At 31.5% G+C, this 14,876-nt stretch overlaps 1 protein-coding gene across 5 annotated transcripts in view; it reads right to left on the reverse strand.

Moving 5' to 3' along the window:
- LOC139489720 (TNFAIP3-interacting protein 1-like) overlaps positions 1-14,032 on the reverse strand; it is a 43,967-nt gene extending 29,935 nt beyond the window's left edge. For 2 of the 5 annotated variants that reach the window (XM_071276459.1, XM_071276455.1), the window contains exon 1: positions 5,536-5,668. The gene's annotated coding sequence lies outside the window, so the exon portion shown is untranslated. Of the gene's footprint in view, positions 1-5,535; positions 5,669-6,803; positions 6,883-12,521; positions 12,707-13,924 lie in introns of those variants that run through there. The other 3 variants (XM_071276456.1, XM_071276458.1, XM_071276457.1) reach the window with 3 other exon arrangements.
- Between the last annotated feature and the right edge of the window lie 844 nt (positions 14,033-14,876).

Below are 14,876 nucleotides of genomic sequence, written 5' to 3' on the forward strand. Positions count from 1 at the left end.
ATACAACTGTAAAGAAATATATTCTTGACTTTAGCAGTGCAAATGTTCAACCCAATCTGTCTACTGACTACCAAGGTACTATATAAAAAGAAATGTAAATAAAATGTGTTAGGAAGACATTAAAAGTTAGAGTAGATAGGAAGACAAAAAGACAACCTACATTTTTTTTGTAATTGCACCACAATTACATAGATTTTTGTTTACCTAAAGACATGTAGCCTAGGAGCTATATCAAGATGCATCATTAAGAATAATATAGGGTTATTGCATGAATATTTGGGAATATTGTCCCGAGTAGAATTTTATATTGCACGAGATTGCGAGTGCAATATATGTTCTACGAGGGACAATATTCCCCAATATTCATGCAATAACCCTTTTATTGTATAGCAATATAATATTTGAAAGTAAAAATTGGTTTAAAACTAAGATTTTGTCATTGATGACGTCATGAATTTTGAAGATTTATTGCAGTGCAATATTAGAATTTATTGCACGCTAACTTTTGGTTACTTTCTGTTGGAAATATTATATTGCTATACAATAATATCATATATTGCAAAAAGGCAACGTAATTCATTTGATTACTGTCACTTACATGTAATTGAAAATATGCTCAAGTGCATATTCAAACATTGAATATGTTTCAAAATTGTAATTATTTACAGCTAATTACAATTGCATTTTTATAAACCAAGGTCTGTACAAAAAAATGTAATAAGTGTACAGTACGACTACAATTCAATCACAGTAACAATATTTTAAAACATATTTTCATTATACAATGAACATGATGTATGTAGCCTGAAACTCACAAACTGTATAATACATGTATGAGACTGAAATTTCTACCATTTATTATTTCTGTGTTTGTTAACGCTTCACTGTACATACAACTTGTAAATTGTATATGTATGCATACTATACTGATGAACTGTAAATGAATTGTTCAAAGTAATAAAGAATTGAACATATGATTTATTTACGAAGTTTTTGAAAATATAAATAGTCAATAGAATAATAAGATAAATAAATAATATATTAGTTTAAACAATATTATACAAATGAAATAATATTAAGGATTCAGAAACAAGCAATTTGCTTTTACAAATCTGTCTCCTTTTACAAAAATAATACATTTATTGAACAATACATAAATATAAATACTGGCATGCTCTGTAATAAATATATGAATATGAAAAAGGTGGAAGAAGAAGAAAAAAAATTAATGAGAAATTTTTTTTTAAAAAAATAAATAAACATGAATAATTGTAATGTATACAGTGTGAAATGCTTGGGTTCCTATTGAAGGATGAAGCATTAACATCAACGATTAAAACGTTTACTTTTAATAATATATTTCTGCACCAAACTAAATAAAAAACTATTTTGCTCATCTGAGAGTACCGTTGATCCAAAAAGCAAAGATTTTGTGTTTACTTGGACAGGGAGCATGGGAGAACTGAAACAAAATCTTATAGTTCACGTCTTAAATCATTGTATATGGGACAAAATAACAGGAAGTGAAAATTTGTTTCTACATCACCGCAACGACAATTTGGAGAGTCCACTAAATTACGAAAGGAATAGTTGAGAATTCAATGAACTTGAATCCATTCTTAAGTGAGCATGAAGAATTTGACCAAAACGATGTCCTTATAATAATACGCTGGGACCTTACTATTTTGGGGACTGATTTGTTTTTTGAATAATGAAAGAGATTCACATTTTCTTATGTTTAAGTTTAGAGTGTTCCATAGTTTTGTTGTTGCTGGGATGAAATATTCAGAATATAAACCCTGTGTGTTGATACATTTAATACATACAGTACAGGTAGGGACTTATTTTTATGGATGCCTTAATCCGTCTAGATGTCAGACTGGTCGGACAGTTGTCCCAGTGTAATAAACACCTACTGTGCAATATCCAAGTGGAAGGTCGTAAATCAATCTGTACCAGCTTGATTAGAATTAAATTTTACCTGTACAGATATATTAGTATTTATGGAGGATAGATAAATGTAAAATATTGTTTTGTATTCAAAGAGAAAGAATTAAAATTAAAATTAAATATAAGAAATAAAATTCAAATTAAATATAAGAATAAAAATTAAAATTGAATATAATTTTATTTTTTTTATAATTTGAAAATAAAATAAAGACGATTTTTAACAATATATTGTGTTGCCAATTATTTCAATAGTTTTGTGCCAATAAACTATTTTGTATTTGTATTTGTAAACCGTAAATATTTCATCTAATTCAAAATAATAAGCCTAATAACAACCAAGACTGTTTTCAATAGAAGTTTAAATCAAATTGTTGAGACTTCAATCCCGTAAATTATACGAGTTTTCGTTGATGGTTATATTATTTCCCGCTTTTAACGTCCTGTTCCTTTATATGTTATTATAAGAAACTCAATTTTAAGTATAAGGCCAACATATCGCATTTATGAAATATGTATAGGCATTGTGAATTAAGTTATTTTCCTTTTGATACAACTTTCCCCGTCGGAGCCTCTACATCTATTCACACCTGTCAATCATTTCTCGCAAGTGAAACATTTTGGTCAGACAGATCACTCGTGCTTTCTATTTTGACATATTTCCCGTTAATCTCTTTGAAAGTCAAACAATTGGTTTCCTTTAATACAATATTTATAACGCCGAGATCATATTTCGATTCCTATTTTTTTTTATTTTATTTAAAATTGTTGACACTCGATATAAATATGCCTTTCTATTTTCATGTCTGAAATATTTTATGAAAATCGCCGGTGTTATAAATATATTTTACAAATTGTATCAAATCGATACACGAAAATCAAAGTTTAACCTTATATAGTTTATTGACTAAATGCACATTTATACCCCAATGGGGTTGAAGGCTAGTCGTACTAGTCATGATCAGCTGTCTTTACTTTTTCGTCGTACTTCTAGTCATTCTAAAGCTCGCGCAGTCAGTATGTTTTTTTAAATCGATGTTGTATTATTTCCGAAGTTTAAAGGAGGTCTCCAAATAGATTATTGAAATGGGAATCCGGGAAATGACTGATAAAAATAAAACAAAAAATAGTTAAAGAAGACTAAATCGTGTTTTGATTATACATGTATGTAAATCGATTAAATTTCTATTCTGGTAAATCGATCAAGAGCCTCAAAACTAAAACACAATAAATAAATGTCAATCATTCAACATCAAATTTAATCATGAATGAATTTTCCCACGGTCGGTCAGTAAGGTCACCTGTGTTTACTGTTACGACATTTCCCGCCATATAAAAATCTCGTGCAGTGGACAAAATCGATCTTTAATATCATTTAATAGCATTCAATATTATTGCGAGTGGAGTCAAGTTAAAGTTCAACCACGTGCACACGCTGTTGATCAATGATATGTGTATCATGGAATTGTCTTTTCACGGCAATTTTTTCTTTTTAGATTGCTATAAAAAATATAACATACAAGTTTCCTTTTTTACATGGATTGTGCGTAAATTAATATTATGCAATTAAGTTCGGGATTTCGGGATCTGGGAATTCTTTTTTCGCGATGTCGGGATTTAAATTTATTTGAATTCGGGACCTTGGGACTTCGTGTTTTTAAGCCCGGGATTTCGAGATCCGGACCCATTTTACCCCCTACCCCCAAATGCAGATCAATTATATTAATTTAGCATAATGAACAAACACGGAAATCTTAAAATAAACTTATGCCCGGGAAGAATCAATATTTTCTTCTAGTGTTATTATTTGCGTTCTATTTTAGTCATACAACACCAACTTTCGGACAATATTTGTTTACAGTAAAAAGTAAAAACTACAAAGAATCATCAAGCTACTAATAATATACAAGTGTTGCTCACTGTAATTATTTTTATCTCGGAACTGACACAACAGACTGAATATTAAATACAAATTATAGAAATATTTTGCATGTGACCGCGTCAAACTCAAACGTATGCAGCAGCACTTGAGACAGCGTTCTGCTAATCAATGGATTTACGTGGAAAATAAATCAGTAAAATAAAAATAACCGTAAGCTTCAAGAAATAGAATACATGTAAAAATATATATGTTTAAAAAATTTATGCAAACAAATAAGAAAAAGATACAAAAAAAAAAAAACCGAAAAGGAACATAAAATAAAAATAATTTTTAAGAACAAAGAAAATAAATATTAGCAGTTGAAATATCAAAACCATAATTAACAAAAATAGGCTGTTTTTATTAAACAAAGTTTTCTCCAGTACTTCACCTGTAAAAATATTTTATGTCAAATACGATGTAGAACTAATATAATCAATAAAGTGACTGAGAGGTTAAAATTACAGGTAATCTGATTCTGAAATCAGTGAACCGTAATTCTAGCAACACGGATTAAGATGAAAGGACCATTCACACCTGGATCTGTTGTTTAATGAACATACTACCTACCATAAAAATGTCGGATTATTCATATCCGACTAGACGGATTAAGGCATCCATAAAAATAAGTCCCTACCCGTACTGTAATATATCAAAAATATAATATAACGCTAATAATGTCTAAGGGGTTAATATTTATTTTTGGTAAACCTGGTCCCATTGAAGAAGCATAATTACAATGTTAGCATTATCAAATGTATTTAATTATAAATTATTTGTATATATGATGGTCTTAATGGGGGTACAATACAAATGTATATACAGGAAAAATTTCTTGTCAAATGATGTTACCTGTAAAGGTATTTTTTTGTGCATGACAATAAAATGTACAATAATTAAGACAATAAAAAAAATCTACTGATTTTAATCATAATGAAAATCCAATTAATTTTTTCCAAAAAATGGTAATGCTTATTATTTTTAAGACCTCTGATGAATCACAATAAGAATGATTATAAGGATACATGTACATGATGTATGTATTTTGAAAAATCACTGAAATAATTTAACCAATTTGATGCTCACAGTAGCAGAAAATAACTGTTTCAGGGTCTAACACCTGAGGTTACATGTACGATGCATTCCTACTATCATATATGATAATAAAATAGTTTTTAATATGGGACGATGTCCCGAACTACAGTAGAAAAATCAATCAAAAACAAATTAAAATAATAAAATAAAATTTAGAATTAAAAAAAATAATTCATACAGACTTCGTCCCTTTTCACATGTAACGCCTGCCTCATACTAGCCTAATCATGTTAAAATTAGTAATAATATTGTCTTTCTTCTTCTACAAAGGGTATTAGTAACAATTTTAAGTGGTTTTGATATTTTGGGGTAAAACTTTAGACAAATCAAAATTATCATAATCATGTAGATACATTCATGTTCATACCACACACCAACCGTGAGAAAGAGTCCTCAAGTGTCCCTAATACTGTACTCATGGAGGACGTTTCTATATAATGAACCATGACATATTACGAAAGTGCAAAAAGTACTACTGAATCATAAAAATGTGTCATTCAAGATATAAAAATAGAAGTGAAAATAGGTGCACTTCTACCATTAAATGTGAGTTTTGTATGTATCATACATGCCTTAAAACTCTAAATTCAGCGTCTTTGTTTTAGAAATTGTCAGTTTTTGTGTCTTCTAAACATTGGAAGTTTTCTGTTGTGAGAAAAAACTTTTCTACGAAATACATTATTTACATCCGGGCGAGAGTAAATCCTTAACCGGTTGTCGGTCCTATGTTGATATCCGGATGTGTCAAAACACTACCGTATTCACGATGTACGTGACGTACCTAACAACAGACTCAGTGAACGTCACTTGATCCTCATTTGAGAAATGTTTAAAAAACAAAATTGTATGAAAGTGGTTATGTTGATATTCATGAAAGTGTTTATGTTGATATTCATGAAAGTGGTTTAATATGTTGATATTCACAAGGAGTTGTATATTTAAATATACCAATGATTTGTATAGTATCTAACTATACAAATCCTTGAATATACAATTCCTTGATATTCATTACGAAAAAAATATAACAAAATAAATCAATAGACCACTTTCGAGTTCATCCGTCACCGGAAAAAACTCGTCAATTATACGCGCCTTTATCATCGTCATTTGTGCGTTTAGGGGCGTCGTCACTTCCTTCCAATGTTGAGCGAGTGGTTGGAAAACTATAATTCTATATTGTACGAATTATTCGACAAATTGAATTCTCAAAATTGACAATGGCAACACTGCTGTCATTAGGGAAATGTCAGTAAGTACCTACAGAGCAACCATTATTTCTAGTTTATCCTGCACAAAGACGATCACTAAGACGCTTGATGAACGTAAATAGTGCAGGGATACAGGCGAGCCCCTCTATCTGGTAAATGACGTCATAAAGGCGTGTATAATTGACGAGTTTTTGCCGGTGACGGATGAACTCGAAAGTGGTCTATTAACTGACATTATGATACCAGAGACATATCTATATAATTGTTATATCAGTGTCTCTTATGATACCGATTTCACCGACACGTCAGTAGACAACTTTTGAGTTCGATACATTACCGTCAAAAACTCTAGTTTTAGAATACATAGTTTTTGTGATATTGGTGGAAGAAATTTTTATTCATGTTGTGAATTCCAATACTCGGAAGAGGTGTGCCTAAATTGGCAGAATATATATTACAGATTACAGTACATCATTCGTGCGTTTATGGGCATTGTCACTTCCGTTCCAATGTTGAGCGAGTGGTTAGAAAACTATAATGCTAAATTGCACGAATTATTCGGCAAATTAAATTTTCATAAATGACAATCAGCACTGCTGTCATTACTAAGGAATTATGATAAAATTACTTACAAAACAAACACTTCTTCTAGTTTATCTTGTACAATGACGATCACTAAGACGCTTGATGAACGTTACTAGTGCAGGGATACAGGCGATTTCCTCTATCTGGTAAATGACGTCATAAAGACGCGCATAATTGACGAGTTTTCCCGGTGAAGGATGAACTCGAGTGGTCTATTGACGAACAGACTGCATCACCACATATTATTTGAATGACCCGTGAATGACCCCAGAAGTATACCAGGAAGTTTGTTTTTACAACTGTCAATGAACTTAATAGTTCTCATCTGCCCGGCATAATCAATTAAAATTGTATTTTGCAAAATACGAAGCTTATCCGGTCTAGCTAACCGTACAGGTACCTGTCTACACCGACGTGATTCGAATCAGTTAGATATAAGGCAGCAACCATTTGATTTTCTGGGGGGGGGGGGGGGGGCTAAACTTTTTCTGGACAAACAATCTATTTTTTTCCTGACAAGTCGAAAACAATTTTTTTCTTTCAATTTTAGCATTACATATAGTGGCAGCTGAGGGTGAAACAAATTATTTTTTTTCTCCAAAAACTGGAAACAAACTTTTTTTTCCAAAAAAAACCATAGCCCCCCCAGAAAATCAAATGGTTGCTGCCTAACTGTGACGCAGTGTAGTAATGAATGGTAGACAAGTCAGTTAAGTTTGTTGTTGATAAAATGTCCCTTGAAAATTATCTTTGAAAACCATTACTATTCAACCGGGGACCAGAACCCTCAAATGAGTCTGTTGAATTCGTCCAGTTAATGAATAACTGTCGACTGTTGGCAGTATATGCCTACCCGCCCCTGACTCCCTACTATATCAATCGTATTAGAATTAGAATTTCCAAATCCTTAATTACAGGACCAATAAAGGGCACATAAATCAGTATAATTCATATGGACGTTGTTTATTGCATTTTACGATATATAATTTGGCTTTGTGCTTGAACAAGTACAAAATATAATTATTTGATAGGAATTAAGGGGATATGGATAAGGTTTACAGATTACACGAATAGAGCTATTGGGCTATTGTATAAAGCATCGCCATCTTGCTTATTAATGAGTTACTTTTCCTCAAGGGTCACTAGTAGACTATAAAGTTTAATAACATTTCGGAATTAAAGTGCATGCATGATGGCCTGGGAGCCGGTGCATGCGCACTATTTTTTCTGTGTAATCAATCTTTTTCCTCTTGTGTTCATTGCGTGGCTTATCCCTGTAGTTGAATTGTTTTCAGATTTTGATGTGTAGTCTACAATATAATGTTTTGAGTCAATGCCTCCGTCACGTATTCAGGGAAGCCGGAAATTTTGCTTTGAAACAGTCCACACAAAGACCCCACCAGTGACGGTTGACGTGAATGCAAATCAAACTCATCTTTAGCTATGGTTTAACTGAACTGATGAATGAACATATTTATATATCCTGGTCAAACCTTAGGATTATTCCCATTTTGGAGTTTTTTCTTTGTTAATTCCATACAAATGTCCTTTATCCATGTTTAAAACATATTTGCCGCGTCTCTTACGACATCCAATGAATAAAAAAAGAGACTGACAAATTATGATAAATATCGTACTTATTTATATTATATGAGATTTTCATCGACAAGAGTTTCGGATGTGAACGTGTCAACCTGGATTTCCATACATATAGCTGTTGTGATTCCGAGATTAGGATTGCCAATCAGATCTGTGTAAAGGCTCTTATGTATTTTCCGATATTTTGAATTAAAAAATCCTAGCGAAGTTAGCTACCATACGGCTATCGCAATCTATGGTGTATTTCCCTAGAATTATTGGTCTGATATTAAGCTGCTTCCATCTTTTGAAGAGTTTTTTAAGGTTATGTGAACGCAAAATTTGACTGCTTACTACTAATCATAGTATAATGCTACCCCAGTTGATACACCGACAGGGGTCGAATTTGAATTAAAGCTTTTTTGTGTACTGGTCAGCCGGACCAGTGGAATGAAAAGAACCTACTGGTCCGGCTCCAAATCTACTGGTCCTGCAAACATGACATTCATTTGACAAACACTAATATAAAAGATAGATGTTTACATTTATTTTCATGCTTTATTTTTCATTCATGGTAGACAAGAAAAAGAGAGAGTCGTGATCCTGATTTTGATAAAGGCTTTGATAATCTCAATGATTTTCTTAATCAAAATCAGGACCAAGAACAGAAAAAATGTCAACATTGTATTCCACATCATCACAATACTCACGACGACTATGGGATGCCTAACTAAGTTGTCTGGAGCGCTGTCCAGAAATGTTTCATATATCAATAGCCGGGATATTTACATCAACTTTCCTTTGGTTAATTTCATAAACTTTATTCCGATCTTACTTTTGAATGTCACTTATTTTATTTTTTTTTGTCTGGATATTTTACACTTTCCAAAAATTTCCACATTTTGTGTTTTTGTGAAGGACGCTCACCCGAGATATTAATTAATCAATTGTAATACTTAATTTAGTACCCCCAGTACCGGGTAATTGATTTCGCAGGTATTTTTTTGTAAACAAACCGATATCGACAAATTTCTACTGGTCCGACGCAAATTATACTGGTCTCATACCACCGGACCAGCGCTAATTTTGACCCCTGTACACAGATAATAAATGTATAGGTTCGTGCGAGAAATAGTTCATCTGATGTCTATGCTATATGAGGGAGATGTTTACGCATGATGAGTGTCGTTAATATATATATATATACAATTATCGAAGCTGCAATAAATAGTCATTTCTAGTTACATAGGTCAAATAAAGTACTTCGGCCTAAATTCGTCTCAAGAATACCAATAATATTCTTTACACAACTACAAGATACAAAAAACAACTGTTTCAGTTTGTCGATTCACTTCTCTTGAAGCACTCAAGGAACCCATACTTTGAAACAAAGGTCGTCATTTTAGTTTTTACGGTCCTCTGGTTTGATCTCCATTTGCGAATAAGTATAATTAGCGTCCAGTTTTGAATACCAGATGTTTACATCTAACGTGTCGAGACATTCGTCTTTGAGGCAAAGGGAAAATGTCACATGAAGACACTAAATTAAGTCTCCTAAAATCGATGCAATAGCGCACTTTACCATCCGTTTTTTTCTGATAATTACTGGTGATTAGGCCCACCCCGAGGTTTAGGATGATCTGACTCCAGTCTCCATCATGGGGTTTTTTCCACCTTTTCACAAAACAAGCTTGAGATCTTCGCATACGCAGTTGAATATGACATGCATCACCGCTGCTTAATTCATATACTTTGGTATTGAAGTTACCGCAAGGTCAAAACTTAGCAATCACATCACTGTAGCTTTGAAGTAAGGTTTTGTTTTTAGTCTTTAGTAAAGTCCTGACTTGCATTCGTACATAGCTTTCTAAGGTGATCTGGCATAAAGACTCATTATGGGGTTTACTACCACTTGACTTGGACGGTAATCTGCTGACTAGCCGAACAAGTCCCAACAATGTGCATACTAATTTATTATTGAACAAAGGCTCTCTATCAGAGATTAAGGGTAAGATATCGTTCCAGAATTTTTGAAACCCAATACAAATAATTTAGAGCTGATCAAATCAAAATGAGACCTAACGTATAGCCAAAACCGAACTAGGAATCAGAGCTTTGTGTGAGGGAGATATCGCTCCTAAAAAAAACCATGAATTTTCTATGCTAAATGATCAGCGTATATTTGTCTTGGGTATATGATCTTTTTTTTTTTAATTTCCCTGATTAAAATTTATATTTTGCAAATATTCAAAGATTTTTTGTTTCTTAAATTCTGACAATCCAGATTAAGAAATAAAAAGATAAATATGTATTTATGAAAATTCCCTACCAATAAAAAGATGGAAAGGTCATGTAATTGGCAAAATGACATATCATCAGTTGTTTATTTTGACCAGAACAACCCGGCTAGACCATTGAAGAGCAATACCACAAAGAAATAAAGGCGCTTGACCCAATGCAGTTGGTGTTGTAATACGCGGATCAAGTCAGCTCTATCTAACTATTCGATTCTTATATATCCTTGGCTTTCTAGTATTCAGATTTGAGCGTTCCTGATGCAAATAAAGCTAGAAAAACGCTTTTAACACATGATATTTATAAAATGATTGCATATTTTTTAAGTTAGTAATGGGGTATATCAAAAAATGACAGAAGCACTTCTTACTTTGCCAAAATGAAATTTATGTGACATTTAAAACAAAAATCAATAAAAAGTTTAGGATAACGAGTTTGTTTTCAAGCTAAAAGTTTTACTGAAAATTAACAAATTTTATAAGGAGTATATGGGGATTCATTTATTTTCGTGGGTATCAATTTTCGTGGATTGCTGAAAACTTGAATTTTCGTGGATGTTTGATTTCGTGGTTTTGCCCATCTCTGTATACAAAGCCCATTGAAAATATGGTATTCGTTGAACATTTGAATTCGTGGTTCATCTGTACCCACGAAACCCACGAAAATTGGTATGCAACAAATAATAATGACTGTATTCAACATTTCAAGATAATGACTGTCACCTTTAAATCATGGTTCTTATATCCTTGACTAGAATACATGGTAAAGGAATTGTTATTTTAATAGAAAAAAAGTTCGATCACAAAAATTTGAAATAAGATATGAGAAAATGACTCTCATAAAAGAGAGAAGAAAGATACCAGTCAAACTCATAAATCGAAAATAAACTGACAACGCCATGGCTAAAAATGAAAAGGTCAAACAGAAAAACAATAGTTCACATGACACAACATAGAAAACTACAGAATAAGCAACACGAACCCCAACAAAAACTAGGGGTGATCTCAGGTGCTCCGGAAGGGTAAGCAGATCCTGCTCCACATGTGGCACCCGTCGTGTTGCTTATGTGGTAACAAATCCGGTAAATATGCTAATTCGGTAGGTCACATTCGTGAAAGGGAAGTGGATTGTAATTACGACCTAAGGAACATGTCCGATATCATTTGTGAAACGGTTATTCCATAACGGTCAATCAACTCGTGATGGCGTCCGTAAAAATTTACGAAGGGATGATTTCAGCTTCACCATTTGGAACTCTTGGTTTAATAGCTTCCTTGTGAGCAGCAACCCTCTATTAAGGAAATCATGATAGGAAATGCAAGCACGGAAATATTGTATCAATTAGGTGATATATACCCCGTATGCAGGTGCTGCTGGAATGTTGCTACTTAGAAATGGAAAGTTCACAATTGGAAAGCTGAAATCATCTCTTTTGTCGTAAAGTTTTGTTTTCAACCGACCCTCATTGTCAATTTCTAGATGTAAGTCAAGATAAAATGATATGAAACAAAATAAAAACAATACCTTTTCTGTACATTCCTTTGAAAATCTAAATTATCTGAATAATCACCCCTTATAAATAGCAAAGTTTTCAAAACATTTGATAAAAAAACAAACTTTTGTAAAACTTACAATTATTTTGAATATATCATATGATTTTCTTCATTTAAGTGATTAAAAGCCTAATAAATTCCTGCATAGAAAATGTATCACTTCATAAGATACCTTTACCGATTATTTACTGTTTTTGAGATTTAAAATGGCGAAATTTAAGACTCCTATACTATCTTAGTTAAATAGACGAATTTAAGAATTGTTCATATTTTTGATTCAGTGAAGCCAGAATAATAATTCACTTTAAAATAGTGTACATAAATAAATATGTATATCACCTTATATTGAAGTCACTTCCTGTTTGAAAATTATTTTTCTGAATATTCCATATAACATTAAATCCGTATGTAGAAGTAAAAAAAGTTATTCAAATATATAAAAACAAATGCACTATAAAATTGATACTTTCCAGCAATGACGTACAAAAACACACAACTTGTGCACGTAGTTCAAATTATACAATAAGTCTATACAATTTGACTTCTCTAATAAAAAAAAAAAAAACGGAAGCGAGTTTATTGAAGTTTATTTAGTAACCAACATCTATTGACATTTATTGAAGGGGATTTTTTTTTCACCATTCATAATGTGTTACAGTTGTAATAATGAATTTGTATATATGTAAAAAGTCAGTAATAATACATTACAATGTCGTCTCTGTGAAAGGTGTCATTCATATCAAAATTATAAAAAAAATGTGGGATTTTTCATAATTCATGTCAAGACAACTTGGAAAATCACATGTCTGTCATCTATATATATGATTCAATGTGTAAAAAACTTGAAAATAAAAACATCAAATATCTATCTAATTGACTTTGATTTCCTTTTACCAAAAGGTCGATATTAATAACGGAGAGATAAGACAATTTGTTTTATTTTGATACGGTATAGTTTTTGGAATGGAACAATCTGAAAGAACAGCAATAATGTTTTTGGCTGTTTGTGCCGTTTGGTTTATATCTTATTGATTCATATGGCTATTCCACCTCTACTTTGATTCGTAAGCCAATAAACCAGATGATACATTCAACTCTGGGATTTTAAACTGTTGTAGTAAATGTTAATACAAATTATTCTTATTTTCTTTTATATATTTTTCTCGTTAATTAAACACGAGTTGGTTAACATTCTAATATTTCAAATCGCAGGCATCTCAAAATTTCTCATAAAATTTTACAAAACGAGTTTATGTCAAGTCTTGTAGCACAGGACTTTCCTATTTGCATGCTTACACTTATGGTACATAACCCCTAACCTGGACAGAAATCAAGCTCTTTGGAGATATGGACCAAAATGTTTAGCGCCTGTGAGCTAGAGGTCGAGGTTTTTTTTGTTAAAAAGAAAGCTATATTCTATTGTTATTGCTTGTGCAACAGACAGCTATTCTATAAATACATACGCTTGATACTGTAGATACTAAGTCGCTACATTTAAAAAAGGAAATAATAGAATCTTGTTGTGAAAGAATCGGAATTTAGGCCATGTCATGGAGTAGCCTTGGGCTTACATAAACAAGGAAATACTATCTATGTACTACCGTGTGTAAATTGAAAATTTACGCTTTATTGCGTCATATGCATGTAACAAGCATTAACATTGAATTGTTTCAACTTCCAGAAACTATTGCGTAGCAACATATCTTTAAAAAATTCTTAAAATAAGTTTCAATAATCCATACCTGATGGTTTCCCTTGCTCTCGACATGAAAGAAGAACAAAACAAAACAAGGGTTATCCATAGGGGATTCCCCCTCAACCTAGAATTTTTTCATTGGTGTTCAATGAACTTGACAACAAGGAATATTAGTATTTAAATCAAATTGTGGATAGTGAAAATAGTAAAAATACGATATATAAGGAAATTAATGTCATATCTATAATTTATTTTTCTTCATTTAGGATTATATATAAGTGTTTAGCCCGGATATTATTTATCTTTTGTCTATTAAAAACGATATCATAATTTGAAAACTACGACACTGCTATATACATTATTGGTTATTTATTTTATTGTTTTCATCAAGTGTATATAAACTTTTCATGACTTGTATAATATATATATATATATATATACTATGTGAATATGTATGCAATATGTTATTGATGTTGTAATAGACACATAACCTTTATTCATTGATACATTCTGTTTTTTAAATAGTACATACCTGAAGGCTATTATCTCAGGACTTGCCAAACTAATTATCTACATTGTACCTAAATAAATAATCAATCTATCTGCTGACCATCTCAATAAAAATTGAAAAAAAATTAACTAACAAACCAAAAAAAAAAATAAAGAATAAATAAAAAAACATAAAAATAAAAAAAATAAGTAAATAAATAAGTAAATAAATAAGTAAGTAAATAAATAAATAAGTAAATAGATAAGTAAATAAATAAATAAAATATTCTAGCTAGACGTGTATAGCAGTTTTTGTTACATTATGTAATATCATCTAAATACACAGGATTTTTTTCATTCTACAAGAAGTCTAGCTTTGGATTAACATCTTTATCACAAATCAAAAATATTGCACACAAATCAAGAAATGAATATATATGTAAAATTGAACCATTGAGTTTATTACAAAAGACCCACATGTTGTCAGTTATATGGAAGTCTTTGGCTAT

Source organism: Mytilus edulis, chromosome 9, assembly GCF_963676685.1.
Source record: "Mytilus edulis chromosome 9, xbMytEdul2.2, whole genome shotgun sequence".
In the NCBI taxonomy this organism is placed as follows: domain Eukaryota; kingdom Metazoa; phylum Mollusca; class Bivalvia; order Mytilida; family Mytilidae; genus Mytilus; species Mytilus edulis.